The following is a 20,897-nucleotide window of genomic DNA, read 5'->3' on the forward strand; positions in this document are numbered from 1 at the left end:
GCTATGCTCAGCACATAGTAAGTATGCAGTGTTGACTATCATTTTTATTACTGTGACTGTTACTACAGACCTGTCCCAAGATTCTGGGATTTGGCTCAGATTGTATTTCCTCAATAGTCTTCCATCTTACAGAAGTGAGGGGTGGATTTTGAAACCAGTAGTTGCAGAAACAACGAAGAAGCAATTAGGCAACCTCAGGACTGATTCTATGAGGCATCTCAGACCCTCTGTGTTTGCCTTATTTTCCATAAATTGCTGAGGCTAGCTGGCTCCAGCTGGGTCTATCTAATTTATCTGGACTATTGCTGTCTTCTGTGTACTGGGATGAGCGTGCTGTTGTGTATTCATCTGATGGGCTGGCTGAAATGGTATGCAGCCAGACTGCTAAGTCCACACTGTCTGGCATTTAGTCCTCAGATATCTGAATCTAAGATTGTATACTTTGTATTTGCAATCTAGATTTTAGGGGAAAGTTTTAGACAGAATATCCCAAGCCAGGTCTGGGTAATTTAAAGCCAGGGTGAAATGGGGCAGAAAGAGCCCAGAATATACAGGTCTGAATCTTGGCTAGCGAGATGGGGAAGATTCCAGGCGCCAGACGGCTGGCCTGTCTCCAAGTGTTTACCACCCTGGTGCCATGGGGCTGTAGGCTGGGCAGCCCATGTGCTCATTCTCCCCCTTCTCTCCCCGCTCCACACCTTCTCCCTGCTTCTTCCTCCTCATGTTTTCTGTAGGCTGCAGAGACTCAGGACCCAGAAGGAGGACAGCCCATCACTTATGACAGAGAACTCAGACTCTACCCTGGTGGAGGACACTGTGTGCTTACAGCACACCGTTTCTCTGCCTGTGAGATGTAAGAGTTGTCCCTGGGCTTTGAACTCCAGCCTCACCCACATCTGCCAGGGTATGTCCCTTTTTTCCTGGAAGCTTTTCTTGCTCTTGAGGGTGGGGATGGAAATAAGGGAATGGTGTGAGGCTTGAGAGTGAATCTCCAGGAAATAAAAGGCTGTGGGTGGCCATGGACTAAGACAAAGCCAATGAGGACAAAGACAGCTGTTTCCTCTGTGCTGCTCCCTGCCCTCCCCGCTTCCCACACTCACCTCTTTGTCCTGTGGTGCCCAGGATGCCTGCCCTGCTTGGACACCACAGACCTTGCCATCGGCCCCCTCTGAGACCTCTGGGGCTTGCAGCTGATGATCCCTTTGTCTCCCCGAGTCCGCCTCCCAAAGGAGAAAGCGTGTGTTATGGGCATCAACTGCAGCTCCTCCTTGGTGCACCTGCTACTCGGGCAATTATTGATGTTCAGCCCAGGATTGCTTCTTCCTCTTCCTAAAGCTTTCTATCGTATGGAGTTTGAATTCTGAGCCAGTCTAGTCTCTGGGGACAGAAGATTTGCGACATTTTACAAAGCCACGGTGTTGTAGGAAATGCACAGGAGAAGTGTTTCTCCACTTGCTTCCCCACCTGTATATCTATGAATGAGACTAAAGGAATTCCCTCCATAAGGTGAAAAGAGGATATCTTGTGATTGTCATTTCTTCACTTCCTGTTGCTAACAGCCAAGTGCCTGAGGGCAGAGGAAGCCAGAGGCCAGACAGGTGGCCAGCCCTGGCGTGAATAATGACTATGTGTGCAGGAGTCTGGCACTGCATGGGAATATCTACAGCAGCTTGTCTGCACGCCCTCTAGTGTACCTGGGGCCCCCTCTGGCAGGCTGTTGCAAGACACACTGATGATGGTCACCCCTGTAGCCTGACCACACAGATGCTCCAGGCACCATAATTAGGATTTCTTTTCAGAGGTCCTCTTGGATTTGTCCTAGGAGGATAGCAAAGGGGGGCATCCAGAGATCTCACATTCATAGAAGGTTTCAAGTGTTTATCTCCCAAGATGTGCTTATGGCATGAAAGATGAAAATAATTATCTGCTTTTATGCCCAAGCTTAGTATGAGGCCTGTTACTTTTAAAAATCAATTCTAAGCCAGACATGGTGGTACACACCTGTAATCCCAGCATTTGGGAGGCTGAGGCAGGAGAATCACTGTGAGTTTGAGGTCAGCTTGGGCTACAAAGTGAGTTGAAGGCTAGCTTGAACTGCACAGTGGAGACCTTGTCTCAAAAAGACCCCCCCCCAAAAAGTATAAAAATTAATCTGCTATTAACTTGTGAAAAGGATGGTTATATTGGCTTTCATGTGTTTTTACATTTTTTCACATTAAAAGCTTTAATTTATTAGACATAAATTTCTGAAATAGATCATATTGGAGATACTGTTTGACCAGTTCTTTACCTTAAATCATCAGAAGTTTCAGAAAATGGAAGTCTCTCAGATCTCCTTGACCCCCAAGTAGCTTGCTGACCTCTCCCGTCTAGATGGGCTGTGACAAGAAGCTGTTCCCTTTCTGTGGCTTGTGGCTCTGGGGGAACAGCTGGCTCATGTTCTGAAGTCCTTTCCCTTGATGCACACTGGAATTAGGTGGGGAGTTTCCCCAAAAGTAATGCCTACACTCTACCCTGAGAGATTTTGACTTGACACAGATGTGGCGTGGGCATTGCAGCAGAATTTCAGAAACAGGGCCTCTAGACAGTGATTCTCAAACATTAAATTCATCAGGACAATGTAGGGCAGCTTGTTAAAATACTGGCTGATTCAGAGTGCTACATGGCACTTGATACTCTAAAATTTCTAACAAGGTCCAGGAGATGTGACGCTATCCTGGGGACCACGTTTCAAGAGCAGCTCTCCAGTCCTGCCATTTACTCTTGTACATGTGGTAAAATATATATCACACACAAAAGTTACCATTTCAATAATTTTAAGTGTGTTGTTCAGCGGCATTAAGTACACCTTCATTGTTCTCCAGCTATCACTCCCATCTATCTCCACAATTCCTTTCCTCCTAACTGCAATTCTGTGCCCATTAAGCATCAATTCCTCCCTTAAACCCCTGTTAACCGCTATTTTACTTTCTGTCTCTATACAGATACCTTATCTAAGTAGAATCATAACAATATTTGTGACCGGTTTACTTCACTTAGTGTCATGTCTACAAGGTTCATCCACATTGAGGGATGTGTCAAAATTGCTGTTCTTGGTTGAATAATAGTTTATTATATATGTGTACTATTTATACATCAATAGACACATGTGTGGCTTCTGCCTTTGGGCTATTATCTGCTATTTACTGCAAAATAATAGATTATGGCCATCTTTCTATGTGAGTTCTTAGCAAGCCACTGCATTCTCCCTGTCTATTATCCTATTGTGTGGAAGTGGCTAATCTAGATTCACACTACCAGTTACGGTACAGCAGGGATTCAAACCCAGTTCTTTCCGACTTCAAGGACTGAGTGCTTTTTACCATTCCAGGAAACATAAGGATGTGCACTTTTTCAGCTACCACAAGGCTGGCATAGAGCTATGCAAGTACAAAATGTTATATAGACCTATAGATACAGCTCAGTGGTAGTGAGCTTGCCTTGCATGTTCAATGCCCTGGATTCAATCCCAGCAGTATACACACAAACTACCAAATAAGCCCTCTAAAATAATGTGGCACAGTTTGCTTATGTTCTGCAAGGATTCTGATATATAGATTGACAAGGAGGGAAGTCAGATCTAGCCTGACTAAGGAGTGTCTACTCTCTATCCTCCTACAACACAGTTATTGCCAGCTCTTGGCTAATGCTGACCTAGCCACCTCTTGGGGTAGCTGGAATAACAATGATTGGCAGCATCTGTAGCCAGAAGGAAGCTCAGAGTTCATTCGGCCCTGCCTTTGTTTTAGAAGAGGAGGCAATCTGAGCCTGAGAGATGAGTCCAGCAGAAACACAGGAATCTGAGGGTGTGGCTGCTAGCTAAGTAATTTCATTCTATTTTATGGACTGATAGTCACTCGATAAGAATTGAAAACTCATTTTCTCATGATATTTTTGTTGTTTATTGCTCCTGTTTATGTGTATCCTTCCAGCATCTTGCCTGGCTTTATTAAAAGATATGTTTTCAGATCACTTCCACTTCTTTTTCTTCCTTTTAGGAATGGAAAATCAATCCGAGTGTCATTGGAGGAAAATTCTCTGAAGAAGATGGCTGGTGACAGTGGATCTGTCACCTAACTTTCTGTCCTTTAAGGTACAATTGAAATTTCTGTCTCAGCGGATGAAACCTGGTGTTATTTCACTGTCTGAACCCTGAACACTGCCAGACTTTTTACTGACTTGCCAAGTTTTCATTCTGTTGTCTCACTGCTATCCACTGATCTCTCCACTGATGAATTAGTTTCAAACCCCTTCATAGTGACCTCATAACACTGGCTTGTTTAATATGTGTCAGGAAGTTTCTGCGAGTGTTTCACAGAGTCTCTGATAAGGGGCTTTTTTTTCTGCTGCCTGTAGGAGACAACCCTTGGGAGAGAGAGGCTGTCCTTCCTGCAATCTCTTGAATTACATGGAACAAATGCCAACATGATGGTGGGATTCTTCCTGCTGCTGGGTCTGAATGCTTTCCCAAGCTCATCTGCCCATTAACTGGGCAGTTCTTCCATGTCTTCTTGCCAGAACACTTGGGACTGTTGTCTTTCCACCTCTGGAGGCTGTCTGCACTGATTCTAAGCAACAGAACATAGCCTGTTGGTGTGGGGCCTGCTGGATATCCCTGCCACCAAGAGCCAGGGCAGAATCACAGTTACTTCCCCAGCTCCAGGCTCATATCACTTGATTTATAAGCCCCTACCTTTTATCTTTTCTTTTCTTTTCTTTCTTTCCTTTCTTTCCTTCTTTCTTTCTTTCTTTCTCTTTCTTGATTCTGATCTCCTCATGACAGATTGCAGTAAAAGTCTCAAAGTTGAATGTTTTCTCATCTGTCACAAAGAGATATGGGTGGGAAGAATAATATAAGTGGCCTTAAAGGGGAGCAGCATATTCAGTTACAAGTCAAAAGCATCTTGGGTGCAGGACTGATCCAAGGCACTCTGCAAGATGTCTTTTAGGGTGTACTTACTCACTGGCTAGAATTAAAATTCCAATAGCTGCTTTCCCAATCAGCAATCACACCAGAAAGCAGAGAGCTTGTTTATTTACCACCATCAGACTTCTCTGCCCAACTAATCTCTGCATGCATATCTCCTTAAGATAGCTTTCATAAAATCTTCTTAAAATTCCCTCAAATTCCCCTGAGACTGCTTACTTTCTAACTGGGCTATTCAAGCCTGCTGAGGCCCCCTGGGTAGGAGATGTCTCATACATCTCCATCAGGCTAGAGGAGAACTGTAGCCAGAAGTGAGCCACCCCCACACCTCTGCGGTGCAGCCCCGCTGTGTGCACAAGGCAGGGCCCTGGGAGCTGCTGTTCAGGCTGCAGCATTTGGCTGATTCATTTGTCTTCATTAATGTTGCTTGTAGCCGAGGCCTTTGTCACATATATGATTATGTGGGATGTGACTCTCTCAAACATGTAAAAACAGCTCTAGCATGAGTCTCCCAGCAGGCAGCAGCCTGGAGAGAAGATTTTCTGTTGCTGGGGAGTGGGAATGGTTTATGCTGTTAGCCCAAGGGATGGGGCTGCACTGTAGACCTGCATTTTAAGTGCCAGGAAATGATTCTTGGAGTGATAAAGGTTAGGGATGCTGCTGCTCTGGTCCCTAGCCCTAGGGACTTGCCTCTACAGGGCAGTCACCTTACAGAATATGCCCCCCCTCCCCTCTTATAGGGAGGCTCCTCATTCACCAAATCCACTCATTGTTATCACCCAAATGTCTCTTCACTGAGTTCTCTTCCTCTCTCTCCTTTAGGGACTGGTCTTCATCTAGACCATGGGTCTTACTGAGTGAAAAGGAATTGTCTGTTAAATAACAATAAATGCCTATCTTTTCAGGCATACACATATGTGCAGGTAGGTTGAAATACCATTGTTGATAATTTTACTCGCCAAATTGTTCAAATGCGTGTACATCTGATACACTGGGCTTGCATTAGACTGACTGTGCTGCAGGAGCTGTGCTGCAACAGCAAGAGTTGGTGCTGCAGTGTTCCCTGGTCCGCACAGCTGGGTGGGAGCACTGTCCAATCAACTCATGAAGTGTATCTCTAAAAATCACATCCGATGTTAAAATATATAATCTTGTGGCACTACATTACTTGGTGTTCAGGGCTGTATTCAGTCTGTGGGCTGTAGGTTAGATACACTAGATAAGGACATCATCATCTCATGCCCATCTTCCCAAGACAGTCTCTCAATCTTTCACCTTCTGGTCTTGTTCCTCTGTGATCCACTCTCCACCCTGCTGATATCTTAGTCATGTGTGTCAGCATGGGCCATCCCCTTCCTCTGGAAGTCAGCCGTGTAGGATGGTGTACAAGGCCCTTCAGGACGAGGCCTCTACGCCTTCCAAGCTTCAGTGCCACCAATACGGCCATTTGTTTCCATTTGCTTTCACCTTTTTCTTTCTTTGGGAGTTATACTTTGTAACAGGGTTCCAAAACAATTCCACCTTGCGCCTAAAGGCTTAAGGCTTTTAAATAAAACAATTTTTAACTCAACTACTCCAATAAGACAAGGAATTGGAGCCTCCAAAAAAATGTCTTAATTCAATACTTTACTAGGTATTATTCTTTTCCAGAGACTGAAGTTTCATTTTTAAATCATCATATTCAGACCACTGCAAAGGAATTAAAAAAAAACAAACAGTCAAATTACCAGAGAAAAGAAGGGTAGAATTACTAAAAGATACACATGTGTGTCAGCACCCACCACCCATTACAGCTTCCTATGGTCTGACAGAAGGCGATGGTCCTGAGCTGTGTCTCTGAGCCAGGCTGTGGGTTGAGTGTCCTTGGATCAGAATTCTTTCCCACTCTTTTCCCCTATGGCTTTGACCCAAGGGAAGTTTATAAGAGTATCCTGCCCCATTATCAGGGACGGGAACATCTTATCAGTAGGAGATTATATTCATTTGTTAGAGCTACTATAACAAAATAGTATGTTCTGGGTAGCTCCAACAACAGAAATGTATTGTCTCTGTTCTGGATGCTAGAAACTTGTAATCAAGGTTTTTCCTTCTGAGAAATATGGGGGAGAATCGTTCTGTTCCATTATCCCAGCTTCTGGTAGCCTCTGGTGTTTCTTGGCTTATAGACGATTTTTTTTTCTTGTGCCTCCACGTTGTCTTTCTTCTATGCATGTCTTTCTCTATCTATATTTTACCTTTTTATAAAGGCACTAGTCATTTTGGTTTAGAACCCACACTAATGATCTCAACTTGATCATCCACAAAGACCCTATTTCCCAATAAGGTCATATTTGCTGGTACTGGTGCTAGGAGTTGATTCTCATTTGGGGAGACACTGTTCAAGCCATGACCATGGTGGCTAAGGCACAGCCAAAAGATACATCACTTGTTATCCTCCTGAACCTCTTAAGAAGACCCGTAGTCAGTCCTCCACATATAGCTAGGTACTAGAGAAAAGAAACATTAAATTCAGATTGAAGGTATCATCCAAGTATAGAGAAGCTAGTTTACTCCAGATAAACACATTCCACTGCATCATTGGCCTGGAATATAACTTTTCTGTTCTGACCAGGGATAGGTCATTTATACTAAGGAGCAGTCACAGCCCTGATACTAACTATTAACATGGTTCATAACAACAATGTAATGATAATATTGTGTATGTATTAGGGTTTTCAGAAAGTTTACACATACCTTTTTTATTTGATCCTCACAGTGACTGTGACACAGGAAGAGGAGATTGGTATTATAATTTCTGTGACTCCTTTCCTCATCTGTGAAAAGAACAGTAATGATATCTACTCAAGGCTTGTTGAATGGTTAAAGGAATTAAAAATAAAACACTGGCACCCTGAACCCACCACAGGGTTGGGGCTGGCCCGTGTAGCTCAAGGACAGGAGGACCAAATGTAAACTCAGACAGGGAGTGCCCCTCCATTCCTGTTACCTCTTCCTGTCTTACTTCCTGCAGTTACTTTGCGAGGCTTCTCTAGTGCCATTTTCTTTAACTTTGTTTCATTTGTTTTATTTCCTGTCAAAGCAATTTTCATTATCACTGTTAGAAAAGTATAAAGAAAATATTCTTCAGTATAAACATAATGGGCAACGGTTTAGTTATGTCTATGATATCTGCAGCGTATGCAGTCTAATCCTTATCAAACCACAAAAGGAAAGGCATGCTCACATGTGTACCTGTCCCCCTTGGGATCAGAAGACGTGGGATCTAGAAGATGGTTCAGCATGTTTCTTTACTTTCTTCGTTTCACTGCCTGTGTCAAGCCATCTCCTAGCTCTGTTCTTGGATGTTTTAGATTGGGTTCTCTAGAGACTGCTTTTGAGATTAAAAAAAAAAAAATCATGTGAAAATGATTTATTTGGAAGCATTTCCAGGAAAAACCAGGGAGGGCGCAGGACTGGGAAGTACAGAGAGGAAGCAAGCAAAGCTTCACAGAGGCATGTTTGGAGACAGAGAAGCCTACATCGGAGAATCCTCACTGAGGAGTGGGCTGACAAGTTGCTGGAGTAGTTCACACCCCCGCAGCCATCAGATTCTGAATCTTAAGGCTTCTCCCTCACCACTACTCCACAGCATGGAGATCCCCAGTCCTTTTAGCAATCTCTGTGCAGCCCCAGGCATCCCTTCAAGGGCAGGACTGGCAACTGGGAAGAAAGGTACAGCTGAGGATGATCTGTGGCGAGGCGGCACCAGCAGGTATGTGACGAATCCAGATGGTTCTGGCTCCTGACTGGCTTGCAAGATGTGGCTTCAAGTTTCTCCTTGTGGGGCTGAGGGACGCATTAGATCCTCTTAGCCTACAAAGCAGACATGGCTTTCTGCTACTCACACACATGAACTATTGCTCCTGGCAATGCTTTGATATGTTTTATACTAAACAGGGTTTATTTTTATGTCTGTCTTCACACATTCAGAGAAGGCAAGGAAACGATAAGGGTACAGGTGGGGGAAAATCCTACCACACACAACTTTAAATCTACTTTCTTGATTTTTACATGAAATTAAGGTTGGATGGGATTGACTTTTTATGTCAGTTAAATACATGTCTTGGGCCCAAGAGCCTACAATCTTCCCACCTCAGAAAGTTCCTGATTCACTGTCCAGTGCTATGCAACCAGCCCTGTGTTTTAAGGCTTTGATCCCATATCTTTATTTTTCTTTCTTAGTTCCTCTCTTCTGCCTACCATTGGCCTTGATTTCTTTCTTGTTTCAAAGGCATGGGCTTCTGGCAGGGGAGATCTGCAAAGAGAAAGGTGAGTTGAGCACCCTGCCTGGATCATTTGGGGGACCAGGGTTCTTTTTGAGAGGAGAGACTTGGTAAGCTGTCCATGAAAGATGAAAAAATTAGGTTTGCAAATAAAATGGAGAGGAGCACGGTGTCTGGGCTCACAGTGTCTGTCCAGAGGGCAGGTTCACGAGAGAAGGCACCCTTTTGAATTTGGAAGAGGGGTTTCTGGCCTGAGGAGTCAAGGTGTGGAGTGGGAGGAGGAGGAGATGCGCACGGACAAGGTGAAGAGCTGCCAGCACCTGTGGCAGGGAACAGGGCCACTGGTCTTCACTGCCTCTTTGCAGAAAGGCAAGGTACTTTCTAAAGGAGATGGATGAAGCCGGAACTCAGAGAGATAATGAACTGAAACAAGACACCTTTCTGAATTGAAAGTCAGGACTGGAGATAATGAATGCAATTGTCTATTGAGCCTAGAAGCTCCACTAGGCACAGGTCTGTGTGAAAAGAGGCCTTCCTCTTAGGACGACAGAGTGCAAGGAAAGGGATCTTTGTTTAAATTGTGTTAAACAGAGCTAAGGAAAGTCAAGAAATACCTTCCAACTCAACAGATTAATGCTGGAAGCTAGGCACTTGGTACTCTGTAAGAGGCTTGAAGTCTTCTCAAGGCTTCTGGCAACCTCTGAAAGGAGAGATTCAAGGTTCCTTCTGCCCTGGAGAAGTGTAGGCATCTCAAGGGTAACCTGCAATTGTTGTATAAGATTATTTTTCTGAATGGTGGGATGTTCTCAATTTGGAAATTGGCGATGTTATGGGCAAACAAAAGGCAATAGAACCTCAGGTGTAAGCACTTGAGAAATCTAGGAAGATGTTTTTCTGGGCTCGGGTTGGGGGAGTATCTACAAAACATCCCAGACTTTGAGGCACATTAAAAAAGAGACTTAAGGATATTCATTTTATGATAAGTTCAGATAACAATCTAATGATCCTTATTCCTAGTATAACTCCCCACCTCATTAGCATTTAGAGGGTGCAGAATGCAAAATTGCTGTAGATTGGAGAGAAGCTGTATAGTTTATTTCTTTTTAATTAATATCTATCTTTATAGCATTTGATATGGTATTGTTACTCACTAAATTGTTGACTCATGCCCTGTATGACAGTCAATAGTACATGTAGTTTATGGTTTAGAAAATTTTGGGTAGATTGAATTTTTTGTAAGCCAATCATAATTTTAATGGTGTAAGGATAATAACATGCATCTATGTATAACTTCCAAAATTTGTAAAGCATTTGCAAAAACTCATGAGACATTCAGGATTTGTATTTTTCCCAGTTATCATCTCTATTTTCCAGATGAGGAAACTAGAACTCCTGGGGATTAAAGGATATGCTCAACCTTCTGCTACTTCCTGGCTTATGTTCAGAAATCAGTTCTCTTGACTGCAAATCTTATTTTCTTTATTCTGGATTTGTTTATTAATTTCTTCACAGAGTAAATACTTATGCTAGCAAGTTAATTTTTGTGCATATACAAATTTAATATGAATAAACATTTATTTTTATTTATCAAGTTGTGAGGTGGGATATACTTAAAAGGTCAACACTGAATAACTGTCAACCATTGACTCTAAAAGTAGTATTATCCCTACATTGTACATAAGAGAGCAAAAGCATGGTGAGATCAAGTGAATTTCCAAGTCTTGGAGACAGGCATCAGCATGGAGTATTTCAAGTTTCTTGGTCAGCCCACAAAATACGCCTGCATTTTCGTTTCTTGCTTTAATAGGCTTGTCATTACAATGCCCAGAAAAACACTGCCAATAGAGGCATAATACATGAGCTTCCAAAAGACCCAGAGAAAGAGCCAGATTACACACTTTGAAAGACTAATTACAAGAAAAAGAATACAAAATTAATGAAGAGTTCAGAAGATTAGGCTTCATTACATTTCCTGGTAAATCTACATCCATTGCTGTCTGGCAGAAATGCTTTAGTAGTTCTCTTCCAGGCTGTCATCACTCCCCAGAGTTACACTATCCCAGGAGACAGGCATGAATTGGTTTTTGTTTCCAATTATCAATGAAGACATGCCCTGTAGAGGTAGGATAAAGCCTCAATTGTGAATCTGGAGAGCAGGTAACTATGTGAAATCTATTCAAGTCAATAAGTTCAGATAAATTACATTCCAAACAAAATAATGTAACAATATGACTGAGGAACTATTTTAACTATCTTTGACCAAGTTATCAAGGAATGAATTTCAGAGGTGGATTCTAGAAGCCACAGTCTGGAAATCTTTGTGCCAGCCACCATCAAATTTCTAGAATGGGTTATGAAACAAATAACTTGTTAAAATGTGAAGAGAGGAGGCATAATTACTGGGTTCTAACACTGATGCGCTAAAAATAGATCATCACCAATTAAATTCATTTCCATTTTTTATTGAAATATGAAACCCAAAGTTCAGGGGAATGAAATTTGGATTTTAGAAAGCTGTTTGACAGAATCTTTCATGGTTTTGTTTTTTGTTTTTGTTTTTGTTTTTTGCACACAAATTGGAGAAATGTAGATGGAATTATAAAACAGTAAAGTAGATTTGTTTGGTTGACTGATAGAGTGAGGTGAATTAGTGCCCAAATAAAAAGTTGGAAGTATTGCCCATTTTTCCCCTATTCTTTTCAGGGATAATGGAGATACAAAGATGATTAAGTCAGGGCACCTGCATTTAAAAGTTAAACAGGGGGAAAAGACACACCGTGAGCTATGGTCTTTTTGAAGACAGCTGTATGGTTAGTTGAATGGAATGGCAGAAGGATAATCACTGGGATGAGGTGTGGGAGACCTTCATGGTGACGAGTTACAGCCAACTGTCTGTAGGCAGACTCCCTTCATCTTGATGACTCCCATCACCAAGCAACGTGATTTCAGATAAAAATGATGTTACTGTTGGGGAAGAACTCCAGATCAGAGAGACCAAATTTTAGGATTCCTTCAAACGCTGAGGTCCTGAGTTTGCTTACCATCAAATCACAATAGACACACTTGCTCAGAGCACCCAGCATAGAACCTAACACTGGGCAGGTGACTGAGATTGGATAATGGGTCAGCTCCATTGGAAATCAAAGCTACACTAAGGTGGAAGGAAAGAAAATGAACACTTGTTACCTCCAGCAGATTACTGAGTTCTTCATAAAAGCAAATGTGTTTGACTATCAAAAAATTATAAGCTGATGGGTACAGGAATGAAGGAAAGCTGTGGCTCAGCAAATAAAAACTGGCAGTATGGGCATGAGGCTGTTCATTCAAAACATTGTGTTTCTGTCTGGATTGTGCTAAAAATCTTCATACTTTCACTTCAAGCCTTTTCTAAGCCATTGAAAAGACTGATCCTGTTTTTTCTAAAGAACAATGTGAGTTATTTATTAACACTGATAAGAAATATTTCAGTAATGCCACCTCAGGGTTTGAAACCAACCTGAATGACACACAGCTTAAGTCTGAAAATTTCTGAGCAGAGCATAGATCAAAATGAAATATTAAGCCATTGAATCATTTAAGTACCCGGAAACAATTTACATTGGATCAGCAAGAATTTATTAGAAAAACACATCACAGTCCCCTAACACAGAAGCCTATAGTTAGTTCCCTGCGCACAGTGATCGCCAGTAGAGTTCTATTAGATTCTCTAAATGTTCTGGCCTCAGTTCTAACTGGGAATCTCCCCCCCCCCACCTCAAAGTTACCACAACAAGATAGCCACACATCCTCAAAGTTTTTTATAAATCTATCCCCCTTGGGGCTTACCCTTTCTCACATTGGCACTCTCCTCTGAGGACCGAAACTGTACGTGTGGTGTGAAAAAAGCCCTTTTCGTAGGGCCAGCTCCTAATTACGCACAGCCTTTCTCCAGTGTTCCCAGCGTCAAAGCCCTGCAAGCACAATTAACTCATGTTGCAGGGCTCCGGATAATGCTGGTCATTTAATGTGGCTGAATATCGCAGCCAGGGCCTTCCTGTTTCCAAACCAGTCAATAGAGTTGTGAGGCCTTGAGTTTGTTTCACAGCCTCCTGCCATCCCCACGGAAAACAAAGGAGAGTTTGATGTTTGTGCCCAGAATACTTAGCATGAGATGTTGAAGTCTAGCCGCTTACTCGGCACAGGGATGGAAGGTTTATACTTTGACAAATTAGGGTACAGCTCAGTTTGCTAGGCAGCACCATGCCTTTCCATTCATTGGTTGCAATGTGACTAGAAGGCTCTTTAGTAACAAAATATTATCTATTCTCCTGCATAAACACCCAGATATCCTGTTCAGCTCCTTCAGAAACTTAAAAATATTTATTGAATTTAACCATGCATTTTGCACTCTGGCATTTCATGTTTTATTTGTAAAACCACCGTGTTCTTTAAAATTTAATGAAACAATATTAAATAAATAATCCAGAAGCAGCATAATAAAATACCAGTACATCCAGGCTGTGACTCTGAGTTCAGGAAAATAAGTGATATATAAATCCTGCCTTCTTTCTATTCAAAGAACAAACTGCCCTGCTAATCTGCACATGTGAAAACCCAGCTGGATGGGCCTCAGCCCTCTGGCTCTCAGTAATAGGAAGGGAGTACAGATTTGTATGTAGACAGCCTCTTCATTTTATCCATGATAGCTGGCAGTCACATTATTCCCCCATTTGGGTTGAAAAGGAAATGCTATGAATAGTAAGAGTGCCTGGAACCAATGGACAAGAGGAATGTTCCATAAGTAAATGTCCAATCTATTCTGCTCTCCTTCCCTTCCTCCCTAGCCTTCGTTGGTAAGCAACACTGTCCCAAACATCTCAGGCATGCAAAGATGATATCTGTGTTTTTACCTAGTCATGTCCAGCAATATGCAGAATTTTATGATGTAAACTTGGCTGATTTGTAAACTTGCCTCATTCCGTTTCCATTCCACACTCCTGCCCTTTTGTTCCATTTGACTCATTTTTCCTACTGAGTTCTAGTTAAGCAACATCATTAAATCAGTCTGTATGCCTTTTGGAGCAAGATGGAGAATATGTAGATAGATGGATAGAGAGATAGTTAGACAGACATCGGCAGGCAGATAATTACATTACTATTTAATCACTATTTTGACATAAAGTTCTTGTAAGTAAATAGAGGAAAACCAAAATGACATTCCTGCTAAATGAATAAGCAACATTAAATCCCAGTTACTTTAAGGTATTATTATTCCCTCGTTTTCCCTAGTACCACTAACCAGCTAACTCAAAGTCTTATTTTAAGAAAGGTTAACTCTAGAAGCCTTCCATTATTTCCTAAGACTAAGGTTGGGAGCCTTCATTATGTCTTCCTATAGCATGCTATCTGTCCACTATCAGGGCACCCTTAGGCCAGTCTGTACTAAAACTTGTCTCTTTTCCACTGATCTACAACTTCACTAAGGTCAAGGACCTTACCTGTCATTTTCACAGTTTAATCACTAGCACAGACCTTAGCATGCAGTAGATGCTCAATAGACACTTGTGTGAATGAAGGACCTTGCTATAATTCAAAGGCACTTTGGTCTTTGCAAAACCAACAAGTATGATTGTGACCCTCTATAGGCAGATGCTATACTCTGTCCTGAGTCTGGGGAGGCTTTTGAAACTTACAAGGGATGCTCTGCTTTGAAATCCTTTGCATGATAGGCAAATGAGATAGAAAATTATCAAGAGCTGCCAATTTCAGCTGACACTGAGATCACGGAGGCCTAAGAAATCTGGTAAGTCTTGAAGGGATAAAAGAGGATCAGAATCTGATTAGACAGGATGAAGAGGGCATTGCAGGAAGGAGAAACAAAAAATAGAAGCAGGAACAAGTCTGGCATGAGTAGGAACTGGGAGGAGCAGGAATTGGAAGAGTCCAGATTTTCTATAAACTGCAGGAGTTAGAGCTGGATACGGCCATGATGAACCCGGCGGCATAGCGCCTACCTGGCAAGCACAAGATCATGAGTTTGATTCCTGGGACCATTAAAAAAAATAAATAATAACCTAAAAAAGAAGCTAGAGCTGGATTATGGAAGAATTAGAAAGCTAGGCAGAGAGGCTTGGGCTTCAGACCCTGCCAAGTAGGACATCAGTGTAAAACTGTGAGTAAAGGCATTTTATGATAACAAAAGCTGTTTAGGAAGAAGATCATATGGTCAATGGCAGCGAGAGCTGGACAGGGAGATCGTGATCTGAGAATATCATAGTAGCTATTGTGACTATTCAGGAAGGAGTTTTCATGACCTGGGTCAGAGAAGTGAATGAAAAAGAGAAGGAAAGGAAAACATTTTGAAGAAATAAGGGCCAGGCTGGACTCCCCTAGACTCCTACTTTAAGTGCCCAGGAGGCCAGATTTCCTTGACTCTACAAATGCCTACTCCTGGAACCAGTGTTCAGCACCGGGTGTCGGGTAAGAAGGGAGAAGATGGGTTAGATGGCTCTGGTACTGTCCTGATTCCCTTGATTCCCCTAGGACTGTGTGCCTGCCCACTCCTCAGTGTCACTTTCTCCTCTCAGCACAGTTTTCCATTCCAGGTAGGTGGCTTAAGGACAGTTTTCCTCTTGCTACCTTGCAGAGTTTTAAATCCCTCCTGGACTGAGGCCGCAGGCTGTGCTGAGCTCTAGGCACACAGTGGTGACCGAGAAAGAATTAATTTTCAAAATATGCCAGTCTTTGACTATCTTCTCTAAGGCCTTCACACTCTCTGCCAATAGCTTTTCATCATGGTCTTAGCCATCTTCATATCAATAAAGTGCCACTTCTCAAAAATATGCTAGGGGAGGGGAACTGTTCCCCTTGCACCACCACTTATTCCCAGCTGAGCTCCTGTTTTGGAGGGTTGGGGACCTCAAGGCCATGATTTATCATTCTGGCATCATTCCTGGACAGCCAGCCTGCTCCCTAGTTCTTCTTTTCATCACCACTTGGGGGCTGTTTGCTATTGCTGTTGCTGTTGGTTGGATCTGACCTCTTGGCGTTGTGTCACCTTGGCTGAGGAAAGGCCACAGGCGAGTCCAGCTGATAGGGGCACACCAAGCTCATGAGGAAGGGTGGAGGCTGGGAAAGGCCTCTGATACATGCTGTGCTTCCTAGCTAGAGAGGGAGTTCATCAAGGCACCAGCCTAGTTGCCTTTTTAGAGCACTCCCTGGCAGCAGGGGTTGCCATTGTGGTGTGGCTCCCTGGTGATTCCTTAGTTCCTGCTGCCCCTCAGGCTCTCATGCCACTGTCACCTCCCAACAAAGTAAGTGACTGTGGTCCTCTCCACATTGTGCTTCATTTAAATAAACACTAAAGCAGCCCTGTGGGCAAGGTGTAACTACCTGCCTCCATTTAGGACCCAAGGACCTACCCACCTTCTAAGTGCCTCCTCCACACCTACCCTATCCCCAGCCGGAGACAGCAGAGGATTAGAGAAAGGACTCGGGCCTAGACATCTGGAGATCCAGCAGTCCAGAATCATCTCTACATTGACAAATCCTGAGTTGCCTACCAAACTACCAGCTTCCATTTTTGGCCAGGACAGCTGGCTTTAGCATTACTGATTAGGTTTTATGTGTTAAGCTGTTTACACAAACAGTTAATCTCCAGAACAACCCTTAAGAGAATGAAAATGATAACCCAAGGCTGTGTGGTTAGTAAATGCTGAAGCTGCACTGGGTCTTCTTAACTTCAAACTCAGGCTCTTCTTCCTGTACCATACCGCCTCTGAGAAATGGTGGGACAGCCACGCACTGGATCTTCTGATGTGCATATTAGAAAGATGTTATTGATATAAAAAACAGTTTTACATACTGAGTAACTTCAATAAGGCAAGAAAATATTTTTGGCTTTTCAGGGAAAATCCGATATAAAACTCAAATTAGGCATTTGCATTTCCTACCCACTCTTTGCAGGGCTGTTTTGATTACTCTGTGACGTCACTGTTGGGCATCAGGCTTTGGAGGATTCAGCAGCCTGTCTACTGTCAACCTAGATGAGACAGCATCGTTCAGTGAGGACAACGCCTGAACACGAGAGCCTGTGCTCTGATCTGGCTGCTTTCCTGTATCAGACAACTCATGATGTATCATTTCTATACCTCTACCTAAAAGGAAAATGAGACCCCATGTCCTACAGAGCTATGGTACAAAGACGGGTGCAAGTATTTTGGATTCACAGAGTTCCCAACAAAAGGCAAAACTTGAAAAAGTGTGGTCGTGTGTCATAGAATGATGAGAACACCTTTTGAGAAATACATCATCAGGAAATTTTTGTTGTTGTGAAAACATCCTAGAGTATATGTACATAAACCCGGATGGCTACTATATTCCTAGGTGATATTATCTCATGGGACCACCACTGTGTATGCTATCACTGACTGAAATGTTATTGTATAGCACATGAGTATAATTTCCTGTTGTCCCCTTCTGTGATCACAGAAGGAAGATGGTCTCCTCTAAACAAGCTTTCCTGGAACTTAAAGAGGATCCCTTCACTTCTTAAGCAAGTCCTACCTTCCTGTTACCCTAAACATAAGGCAGATGCAGTTTGCATTGTCAAATTATTTAATACCAATATCTCCTGCGTGGAAGGGGAGCTTAGATGGGGGAGCAGGAAGCTTATAGCTGAGGCAAGTCCCCTGGGCAGACCCAGTCACCGAGCTAGCAAGGAAATTTCTGTTTTAGTCCTCTTCTTATTAGGACGTACAGCTCAGTCTTTGAGGTGATTGACTTGCATAGTTGTGACAGTGAAGCTTGATTGTGTCAATCTGATTGGCTTGGAAACACACAGGAGATGGGTGGAGCATCCGTCTGGGTGTGTTTGGGTAGATCACAGAGGTGTGACCTTCTGGTCTATTTCTGGTTCTTCCTCTCTGGCATCGTTCCCATGCTCTTTTCCCCAGCTGCCATGAACTAACCAGCTTTGCTCCACCATGCCCTTTTTCTGTGATGTTCCTCCCTTGCAGCTTGTTGATCGGAACTGAAACCTCTGAAACTGTGAACCAAATTAAACCTCTCCTCCTCTAAATTGTAGGTGCTGGGTACTGTGCTCCAGCAATGGGATAGCTGATTAAAATATCAGGTCTCCTGGTTTCTGGGCTCTGGGTGTTTAAGTTTCTGGAGTCTCTAGGAAAATAGAACCTTTATCTGACTGGGCTTCAGATCCAGCTCCAGGGTCACTCCTAGAGTTAGGATGGAGCTGCTTTGCAGGTACCTAACAACCTGTAATCCTCAGGTTTCCAGTGGGTTCCTCCCAGGTCCCTCTCTCATCTTTCTTAGGTGACCTCACACTCTTTCACAGCCCTGAGCTCTAGCTTACTGATGGCTAATAGACGACATCTGTACAAAAACAACCAGCCAGTAAAACTATATGAAACATAGAGTCACCAAAGAGAAAGGATAACTAGACTGGATAAGCGATGTCCTCTGCAGGCTTGGGAGTAAAGGCTGGTGAGCGTGCCTTTGTATATACTTGATGTTTCTATACCTGCATCAAGAGCTTGCTTCCACAGCTTTACATAAGAGTTCTGTGCTTTTTAAAACATCTTTATTCAGCTCACAGATTTCCTCCTTGAATGTGCAGTACCATTTTTCCTCTGATAAGAGTAGCATGTTTAAAAGTACACACTTACATTTTATCCTAACTGTCCTCTCAACACAGTGATTTTTAGAGGAGGAGTCCTACTCTTATAGGCACTGAGTCCTGTAGAAAATCTTGGAAATGGGTACTAGAAACTTACACATTCAGTAAATAATGCTTTATTAAGTGTTTTTTTTTTTTTTTTTTTTTTGTGCCAACGTGTTTCTGGATGTCCAGGATACAAAACTGGCAATGGCATGGGACTCTCCTTACAAGGAGCTTACATTCTAGTCTGGTAGAGTCACACATTAGCACTATGATATTATTGGAACTGAGAATGTTTCTCACCAACTCTGATTTTCTAGAGAGGCTAAGCTATTGGAGGAAGAAGTGCCTCCTCTATGTTACTTTCCATCAGTGATTCTCAGTTCCCAGGGTCAAAAATTCTACAATGTCTTTACAGTGCTTTCAGGAAAGAGTTGCTGGAATAAACTAATATTTCTAACTGAGGTGGCAGCAGTTCTCAGAACCACTGTGTCCTTCCTTTCCAGCTGCACAGGTTCTTGTGTCAAGTACTTGGCTGCCCACCCTGGCTGCTGATTCCCTTTCCTGAACTCGAGTCTGGACTCAACTCCTACTGCAACCTCACACCCTGGGTTTCAGATTTGGGGCTTCCCTCTGAAACAGTGCTTTGTACTTTCTCATCTGAATGCCATGGCTAATGTTGCTGTCCATCTTCAATGCTGCCTTCTCAGACCAGGTCTGACCCCATGCCTGACCTGGCATGTCCAAATTCCATTTCAGCTGAGAGTCACTGCACCAGAATGAGTCACCCATGTGGTTGCTGAATGGTGCTAGAGCTTGGGGAAATGCCTGAATTATTTTGGCCATGTCCAGGTATTTCACATTTGCTTTCATTGTGATTCTGGGCTGAATTTCAGTATTCATCAACATATTTGGCAATACAGAGACACAGCCTTGGCCTGGAGAAGGCTTAAGCCATCTGTTCTTTTAAGTGATAGAAAGGACAAGACTGGATTAACTAGAACCAGGAAAACACAGGAATGCTTTCTGAATAGCATGACCCTGGTGGAAATTTTGCTTTGTACACTTACATAGAGATACATAAAAGTATTAAATGCAGTGATCAGAAATCTATGGTCAGAGACAGGAAATAGATTAGTGGTTCCAGCAGTTGGGGAGGAAAAAATGGAGAAACCCTCAGCACTTTTTGAGGGGAGAGGGAGAAGAAAATATTCTAAAATTAAATAGTGGTGTTAATTTCACAACTCTGAATATTCTAAAAAAAAAAACCACCAAATTGTACATTATACCTCTTCTTCCTTTTTAAAAATCATTGCTATGTATTGAATGCTATACAGGGCCTTGATCATACTAGGTAAGTGCTCCATCACTCAGTTACAACTTGAATTGTATACTTTAAAGGGATAAATTTTATGGGGACACATATATCTCAATAAAGCTACTATTTTAAAAAGGGAATCTATGATTTATAGCAAAAAAATACACACCTTAGTTCATATTTAACAAATATATTTTCAACATCCACTGTGTACTGGCTTTGTCAAAGGCATGAAAGACATTCAGAAATGTGTAAACAAGTATGCAGTCCCAAATAACCCCAGGATTCACTGAAATCCCTTCCTGTCCACATCTATGGCTTGCCCTGGATTTTGTCTGCCTAGAGCCAGGGAATACCTCAGAGAAGAACTGGCTTATCTTGGTCATTCATTAGTAATCACAGAAACATAACAGGCTGCAGTGGGTCATTTTCTTCCTCAGTGCTCATGGGAGTCATCCAGGCTTTTCTCTGGAGCCTCACAATGCAAGGGTTGAGGAGTCGGGGCTCTAAAACAAACATACTACACGGAGGGGTAGCACTCCTGTGATGTGGGATTGCTGATAGTTATAAGACCTAGTTTTTGTCCTTACCATGGGCTTGCTAAAGTGGCTGTCATGACCTGGATGCAGTGAGTCCCTCTACTTTCTCACTAGGAGATTGAATCTGGCTTTGTAGAAGAATGCATGTTTTTATGTG

The 20,897-nt window shown here is 42.7% G+C and overlaps 2 long non-coding RNA genes across 8 annotated transcripts; one reads left to right on the plus strand and one right to left on the minus strand.

The window, feature by feature from the left end:
- Positions 1-659: 659 nt before the first annotated feature.
- On the plus strand, positions 660-20,336 carry LOC134475511 (uncharacterized). Its single transcript, XR_010046694.1, has 4 exons — positions 660-904; positions 4,038-4,132; positions 4,396-8,717; positions 17,173-20,336. It is a non-coding gene; the product is annotated as an uncharacterized LOC134475511 (long non-coding RNA).
- LOC111755425 (uncharacterized) lies at positions 3,918-13,267 on the minus strand. Of its 7 annotated transcripts, XR_010046693.1 has the most exons (8): positions 13,054-13,267; positions 12,005-12,192; positions 11,196-11,341; positions 9,843-9,989; positions 8,190-9,260; positions 7,953-8,036; positions 7,700-7,779; positions 3,918-6,655 (listed from the first exon to the last, which is right to left on the minus strand). It is a non-coding gene; the product is annotated as an uncharacterized LOC111755425 (long non-coding RNA). The 7 variants fall into 7 exon arrangements; XR_010046691.1 differs by having other exon boundaries at positions 8,190-9,989; XR_010046689.1 differs by having other exon boundaries at positions 6,571-6,655; positions 9,843-11,341.
- Positions 20,337-20,897: the final 561 nt, after the last annotated feature.

The sequence above is a fragment of the Cavia porcellus genome, unplaced genomic scaffold (genome assembly GCF_034190915.1).
Source record: "Cavia porcellus strain 051 isolate PalLab524CR breed Dunkin Hartley unplaced genomic scaffold, mCavPor4.1 scaffold_1, whole genome shotgun sequence".
Lineage (NCBI taxonomy): Eukaryota > Metazoa > Chordata > Mammalia > Rodentia > Caviidae > Cavia > Cavia porcellus.